Source organism: Protobothrops mucrosquamatus, unplaced genomic scaffold (assembly GCF_001527695.2).
Source record: "Protobothrops mucrosquamatus isolate PMUCROS unplaced genomic scaffold, P.Mucros_1.0 scaffold271, whole genome shotgun sequence".
NCBI classification, from domain to species: domain Eukaryota; kingdom Metazoa; phylum Chordata; class Lepidosauria; order Squamata; family Viperidae; genus Protobothrops; species Protobothrops mucrosquamatus.
In genome coordinates, this window is record NW_015386616.1 from 395,427 (window position 1) to 403,840 (window position 8,414).

Below are 8,414 nucleotides of genomic sequence, written 5' to 3' on the forward strand. Positions count from 1 at the left end.
TTCCTGTTCCTGTGGCATGAACTTTGAGGATATTTCTGAGTGTTTTTCTAGGCTTTGATATCTGTGGTTTAATCCCATTATCATATCCTGCTTCCCAGGTGATGGGGCTAATGACTCTTAAGAGCTTGGGTGGGGTATGCAGATTTTCTCTTTGTCTTCTTGATTGCTCTGGCTTCAACTTTCTGATGGTTCCACATCTACATTTGTATAAGACTAGCTACTGCTTTGGGCAAAGAGATGAGGCCAGGTTTGGTTTCTGCTTTTCAAAAAAATGCTTTTAAAAATCCTTTTGGTGAACAATATCTTTCTTTCTGCCTTTTTAATATTTCTTTCTCTGGGCTAACTTCCCACAGAGGTAATATAATTTCTTACTTTTCTCACTCTAAAGTCAATGTGAAGATAAAATAATGAATTTACTGTTCTGTGACATGAATCAAAATGACTTTATAATCCAATCACAGACAGATAAATTCAAATAAAGATGATTCCAAAACAGATATTTATTCAGTCAGAAAGCAATACTTGCTATTTGTAGATTCCGTCTGGATATTGCACATCTGTTCATCTTCATTAGGTAAATTCATTAGTTCCTCCACATCAACTTCTTACGTGGAGTGGGCCCATCTGAGTCATCCAATGGCCCCATGCTTATATCAGACAAAGAACATTCCAAACTGGCACCTAGCCAGTATATCCTGTATTGAACTTTAGTGGCTCCTCCCACAGATCTGTTAACATGAGATAGCTGACTAGCTAAACTACATTACCCATAAGCCATCTCTTAAGGAGACAGCACTTAACCCAATAAATGCCAAACATTCTAACATACAGCTCTACATGTTTTAGTCGGGGTTACAACGATCCAGAACAAGTCCCATTGTGAAAACATTTACTCTGAAATTATCAAAGCTGATATAAGATTGGGGTTGCAACTTTTAATTAGAAATGTATAATTCCTGATAATCGCCCTTTCTTCATGAGATTATATGGGCACGGTAGTCTGGGAAACAAATTGTTGGGTACAGGTACCCCATCCCGGTCTATTCTTTTACCATGATACTTGCTGATTCTGAGACTCCTGCTGAGAAACTGTGAAAAAATAATGGAAAAGTCTGTAGCTTTCAGATGATGAGTGGGTTACATCCCCTGACCAAAAAGGCATACAAGGAGATTTTGAAAGCTCAGTTGAATTAGAGTAATCTGAATTTTATCCTACTCAGGGAACAGAAGGGGAACTCATCAAATTTGCAGATGACTGCAAGCTGGCAGGAAGAGCCAACACTCCAAAAAATAGGCTCAAGATCCAGAAGGATCTTGACAGACTTGAACATTGGGCCCTAGCTAACAAAATGGAATTCAATGGAGAGAAAAGTAAGCTTCTACATATGCAATAAAATCAAATATATGGTACAGATTAGGTGAAGCTTTTCTCAATTGCAGTAACTGCGAGAGGGATCTTGGAGTCCTAGTGGACAATCACTTAAATATGAGCCAGCAGTGGGCTATAGCCACCAAAAAAGCCAATGGAATTCTAGCCTGTATTAACAGAGGGATAGAATCAAAATCATGTGAAGTATTAGTACTGCTTTATAATAATTTAATAAGTCCACACTTGGAATACTGCATGCAGTTTTGGTCACCAGAATATAAAAAAGATATTGAGACTCTGGAAAAAGTGCAGAGAAGAGCAACAAACATGATTAGGGGACTGGAAGCTAAAACATATGAAGAATGGTTGCAGGAATTGGGATGTCTAGTCTAGTGAAAAGAAGGCCGGGGGGGGGGGAGCAACATGATAGGCTGCCACAAAAAAGAGGGGGGTCAACCTATTTTCCAAAGCAGCAGAAGGCAAGACAAGAAGCAATGGATGAAAACTGATCAAGGAAAGAAGCAACCTAGAACTAAGGAGAAACTTCCTAACAGTGAGGACAATTAACCAGTGGAATAGCTTGCCTTCAGAAGTTGTGGGTGCTCAATCACTGGAGGTTTTTAAGAAGAGACTGGACAGCCACTTGTCTGAAATGATATAGGGTTTCCGGTTTGAGCAGGGTATTAGACTAGAAGACGTTCAAGATCTCTTCCCACTCTGTTATTCTTTCTGTTCTACTCAGGCTGGTTTTTAAACCTGGAGAAATACACAACCCTCATGTCTATCTTCACTAAAACCTACTTGGAAAACTATTCACATTCATGGTTCTCCACTGAGAGATCAAGCAGGCTGCCTTTTAATCTGTACAGGGGTCCTGTGTCTTCACTCTCTTTGAATTACTGTATTGGAGAGGGCTTCCTGCCAAGACCTGCACACATGAGGTAGCAATGCTTTGGGGAGTGTGCATAGCATTTCAAGCTGAGATTATTATTTCCTATTAAGTGTCTGGCATGGGCACAGGAGAAGGAAAAGAAGGAGAAAACATTTTCAACCATGAGACTAGAAGGTTTTGTGCATCATCCAGCATCTAAGTGAGATGTGGCATGTCCCACATGAAAAAAATAATATTGAACTGAAAATACCAACATAGTATAAAATACCAACATAGAATTTTCAGCAATTATGCATGAAGAGAAGGGCTATGTGTGTTTATCTGTAAATGTGCCAGGAATGTCTGAGTCAATTGGTTTCCAGCCAATTTGTTCCTATCTTGTCAGGACAGACATTAAAACACATCTTTGACAGGCTTCATACCATGTTCTTGCCTACACTAAAAATTTCCTACTCAGACAACAGTAATCTCTTCAAAACAGACTCCTTAAGTAAAGTGGAAGATGCTTCTAGATCTAACTAAATGAGGGAGTAAACACTGTTCTCCCAGGGATGAAATGTTCAAGAATAAATATTTCAGGCCGAGCTAGACCAGCACTTATCATTGGAGATAAATGGAATCCCCACTCTATCTTTGTTTCCAACTTTGTGCATGTGAAGGGAACCCATATTTAAATATTACACATTACTGGTCAAATTTTCCAAGGGGAAATAATATCTTATATCCCCTTCCTCTTTATATTGCTAGATGTCAAGAACTGTTATTTATCAAAGCAAATCAAGGGCTTTAAATGAGGCAGTAAATATAATCTTAAGGAGTGTGTGTAAGAGTTATTATCCTAGAAATACTTTAGTTCAGTATTTACTACTAATAATGACCAATTGTCACAACAAGAACAAAAATGTTGCAAATTGTTATCACCTAATAACTAATCAAATAAATGATTAGATGTGTAAGATTTAAATGTGAGCGACATGTCACAGAACAGTTTGTCAGAGCAATAGAGAAGAAAGAGAATGAGATGCTTTGACAATTTTTAGCTTGAGATATTTTGCTACCATACTTAACTTAATAAATTCACAGAGCCAGTGAAGCTGAACTACAAAGTTTTGAGAAATGTTTAACTATGTCATTGTCATCATTATCTTTTGCAAGAACAAATTAAAACTAATCTTTGTCAGCATTCTTCCACCTTGCGAATCAAACTTTTTCTATGCAGATGCACATGAAGGCTACCTTGGCTTCCTATATCCACAGGATAAGAGTTATGAAGCCAGCTCTGATGCTGGATTCTCATACAGTATAAGAATAATACATTCATAATAACTGCTGCCATCTTCTGCCTACATCCATCTCAGTGCAGAAAGAGCCAGGCAATCAGATTTTTAGGCACAGAAGAGGGAGGCAAATGGAGGAACAGCTTAAAGTGTTGAATTAGGAGCCAGGAGACCCATGTTCTACCACCTTCAGCCATGGGACCACCCTAGGTAACTTGGGGTCAGTCACACTTTCTCAGCCCAGCTATCTCACAGGATTGCATAGAAAATAGGGGAGAACACTGTACTTCACACTTGGTGTTTCTGAATGGATACAAATCCAGTTCACAATGAGTGAAGGAAATCTTGTCATTATGGCAGTTAGTAAGATTCTACTATACCTTCTTGTCTAAGAAAAAACATGTACCATAATTCAGTGATACCAATGGATGCTGGTTTTTGCATATTGTGTACAACAAATGTGAAAATACTTTCAGTCATTGTAGGAATTTTGATGGTCCTTTTTTCAAGCTGTAAAAGCAATTTTGGGCACAACCTGTATGGAGCAAATTTGTGATGAACAATAAAAGCATTGTGTCAGAATCCAATAATATTTCATTTCTAGTTATCTACTCTGGGAAAAACCCATTTCTGCTCTCTCTGGATTCTGTCATACTACGAAGGGGAAGGGGGATGAGCAGGGGGGTTTTATGGCTCTCACTTCCTTCATTAAAACTTCAAAAGGACTGGATGTTGATTCTCACCAAGAGGACTGACCATAACAATATGGCCATCACCTTTCATCTACTCGCCCTCTGAAGTCTCCCTTTTGCCGGCAGAACAAGGATTGTCGCCTGGAAGAACTGTGGGGTGGGGGGCTGCTTGGGAATGCTTAAAACATTGAAGGATGGGAGAGAATTTCTCAGATCCTGTCTAGCATGCCTGCCATCATTTTCTCCTATTAAAGATGCCTGTTGGAAGAAATATTCCAAGAGTTCTGTCTTCTTAAGATGTAAAATGAGGTGGGTCCTTACACATTGACTGTATGATAAATAGGGAATAGAGGAAAAAATGTAGATAGTGCGGCATTTTATAGGAGACATTATGTGACTAACCATCCCACAGCAACCTCTGCTTTGAAAAAGAGGTGCATCTGGATCATACAGTGCATTCAGAAAGTATTCAGACCCCCTTCACTTTTATCAATTTTGTTATGCTGCAGCCTGATTCTACTGATGTTGAAATTCATTTTTTTCTCATTAATCTACACTCAGTACCCCATAATGACAAAGTGAAAAGAGAATTTTAGAAATGTCTGTAAATTTATTAAAGAGAAAAAAACCTGAAATATCACATTGGCATAAGAATTCAGACCTTTCACTCAGTACTTTGTTAAAGTCTTTTTGGGTATGATGTGACAAGTTTTGTACACCTGGGCTGGGGAATTTTCTGCCATTCTTCCTTGCAAATCCTCTCAAGCCCAGTCAGGTTGGATGGTGACTGTTGATGGACAGCCATCTTTAGGTCTCTCCAAAGATATTCATAGGGTTCAAGTCATGGCTCTGGCTGGGCCACTCTAGGACATTCACAGAGTTGTCCCTAAGCCACTCTTGTGTTGTCTTGGCTGTGTGCTTAGGATCATTGTTATGTTGAAAAGTGAACCTTCGGTCCAGTCTGAAGTCCTGAGTGCTGTGGAACAGGTTTTCATTAAGGATATCCCTGTACTTTGCTCCATTCAGCATTCCCTCAACCCTGTCCAGTCTCCCAGACCCTGCTGCTGAAAAACACCCCCACAGCATGATACCGTCACCACCATGCTTCACTGTTGGGATGATATTGGTCAGGTGATGAGTGGTGCCTGGTTTCCTCCAGATATGATGTTTAGAATTGAGGCCAATCATACCAGAGAATCTTGTTCCTCACAATCTGAGAGTCCTTCAGGTGCTTTTTTGCAAACTCCAAGCAGGCTTTCATATGTTTTGCACTGAGGAGAGGCTTCCTTCTTGCCACTCTGCCATAAAGCCCAGATTGGTGGAGGGCTGCAGTGATGGTTGTCCATCTAGAACTCTGTCCCATCTTTCAACTTTCAACAATCAAGAGAAATAAGAGGCACCTGAGCTAAATTTCACATGCTGTTGCAAAGGGTCTGAATACTTATCCCAATGTGATATTTCAGTTTTTTTCCTTTTAATAAATTTACAGACACTTCTAAAATTCTGTTTTCATTTTGTCATTATGGGGTACTGAGTGTAAATTAATGAGGAAAAAAGTGAATTTCAACAACTGTAGAAATTTGAAATAAATAGGCAGCATAACAAAATTGACAAAAGTGAAGGGATACTGAATACTTTCTGAATGCACTGTAATTAGTAACAGATTATACATCTTACCCATCTCTGACAAAGATAGATGGGGGGGAGAGAGNNAGAGAGAGAGAGAGAGAGAGAGAGAGAGAGAGAGAGAGAGAGAGAGAGAGAGAGAGAGAGATGCTTGCAGTTTATTTATTTTTTGCATTTCTGAACTGCCCATTTATTTAAAACTGAGCTCTGGGCAATGTACAATAAAATGTCAGTATATAGAATGGAATGGAATAATAGGACAGGACAGGACAGGACAGGACAGAATAGAATACTTTTTGGTCAAGTGTGATTAGACACACAAGGAATGTATCTCTAATTCTTTACATTTTTATTTTTTCTAATTTAATTTTTTTTATAGAAAAACAGTATATGAAAATTAAAATGTTAGCATTAACATTTCAGAATTAAAACTTTATAGAGGGAGGCAAGAATAATTAAGCCCTATTCGAAATCAGTTGAAAAAGCAAAGGGAGGGCTCTCATGGCACCAGCCAACTCCATTGCTGTGTTGAAAGACCAACTTGAACTTAGGGTTGACCCTAACTCAACTTGAACTTAGTCACTTTAAAAATTTGCATTATTTCTCAATGATGAAAAAGATTAAACATCTAATAACATTGCTAGGACCTGGGAGAGAACCAAGTTTCAAAAACAGAAGAAATAAGAGATGGCTTACTTTCCAGCTGTTGGAACACAGAAGGTAAGTAAATTATCTTGGATTATGGTGATGATCTTGCCTCCAAACCGAACAGCTAAAGAGAGATAGTTTTTGGTTAGGGCACGGGTCGGCAACCCGCGGCTCCGGAGCCGCATGCGGCTCTTTGAGCCCTCTCCTGCGGCTCCGGAGCCTCCTCCTCCCCCTCCCCCTCCCCCCCTTCTTCCTCCTGCCCCCCCCAGGCCTCACTCCCGGCTGGGCCGGCGGGGGCATTGCTCCCTGGGCCGTCCCCAGGCCACCGAGCCGGCTATGCGTCTCCCCAGGCCGGGCCGGGCGGCAGTCCTGGCTGGGGCGGCAGCAGGAGGGCATTGCTTCCTGGACCGTCCCTGGGCAGCTGAGCCAGCCACGCATCTCCGCGGGCCGGGTTGAGCAGCAGTCCCGGCTGGGGCGGCGGCGGCATCGCTCCCTGGGCTGTCTCCAGGCCGCCAGGCCAACTATGCATCTCCCCAGGCCGGGCCAGGCGGCAGTCCCGGCTGGAGTGGTGGCAGGAGGGCATTGCTTTCTGGGCCGTTCCCGGGCAGCTGAGCCGGTCACGCATCTCCGCGGGCCAGGTTGAGCAGCAGTCCTGGCTGGGGCCGTGGCAGCAGCGACAGGGGCATCGCTTCCTGGGCCGTCCCCAGGTCGCCAAGCCGGCCACGCGTCTCCCCGGGCTGGGCTGGGGACATCGCTTCCAGGGCCGTTCCTGCGCCGTTCCCCGGGCAGCAGACGGCCATGCGTCTCCGTGGGCCGGGCCGTGCAGCAGTCCTGGCTGGGGCGGCGGCGGCAGGGGCATCGCTCCCTGGGCCGTCCCCGGGCCGCCGAGCCGACCACGTGTCTGCTCAGGCTGTGCAGCAGTCTTCGCTGGGGCGGCTGCGGTGGGGGCATCGCTCCCTGGGCTGTCCCCAGGCCGGCGAGCCGGTTACGCATCTCCCCAGGCCGGGCTGGGTGGCAGGGGGGCATTGCTTCCTGCACCGTCCCCGGGCTGCTCCCCGGGTAGCCGACCCAGCCATATGTCTCCCCGAGCCGGGCCGGGCGGCAGCAGGGAGGCATCTCTTTCTGGGCCATCCCCGGGCTGTTCCCTAGGCAGCCGAGCTCGCCACACATTTTCCCGGGCCAGTCCGTGGTGTCCCGGGTGCCTTTCAGCGCCTTCTACTGCCTCCTGCTCCCTTCCCCTCCCTGCCCCTTTGGCGCCATCTGCCTTTCGTTCTCTCTCTCTCTCTCCTCATCTGGAGAGAGAGGGGGGGCAGAGGAAAGAGAGAGAAAGAGAGGGTGACTTGTTCGGGCGAAGAACCAGTGGGGGGGGGGCAAGGCAAGGTAAGTCAAAAGCACTTCGTGCTAGCATCTCCCGAACCCTTGTTATCCCTGCCACAGACTCGGCTCATCCACCCTCACTCTCTCCTCTTTTCTCTCTACGGACGAGGCTGCTCGCTTCAAATGGTTGGCTATCGAGGCCCGGGAGCCAGGCAGGCGGACAAGTCTCGACCGCAGCATTTTCTTGCTGTTGTTTTGCGCGCGCGCGGTGCTGGCTAGGAACAGAGGCAAGCAAGCTCTATGGTTGGAAGTCCCTGCAGCTTGGGAGCCAGGATCTTCCCCCTCTCAGTCCCAAATCCCAAGCAGGATTCACAACATTGGGATTGGAAGTGAACTGCGAGGAGATGGTCTGTCTCTCTTCCTCCCCTCCTCCCTTCCGTGCCGGCTACTGAGGCTCCCTGCTGGGCGCAGTCGGCCTGAAGCGGAGGAGGGTCAGGGGCCTTTCAAAGCGTGACATTGCAACGGAGGGGAGAGCCTTTCAGGAGGGTGCGGATGAACTGTAGCTCTCCAGATATTGCTAACATACAGCGTTT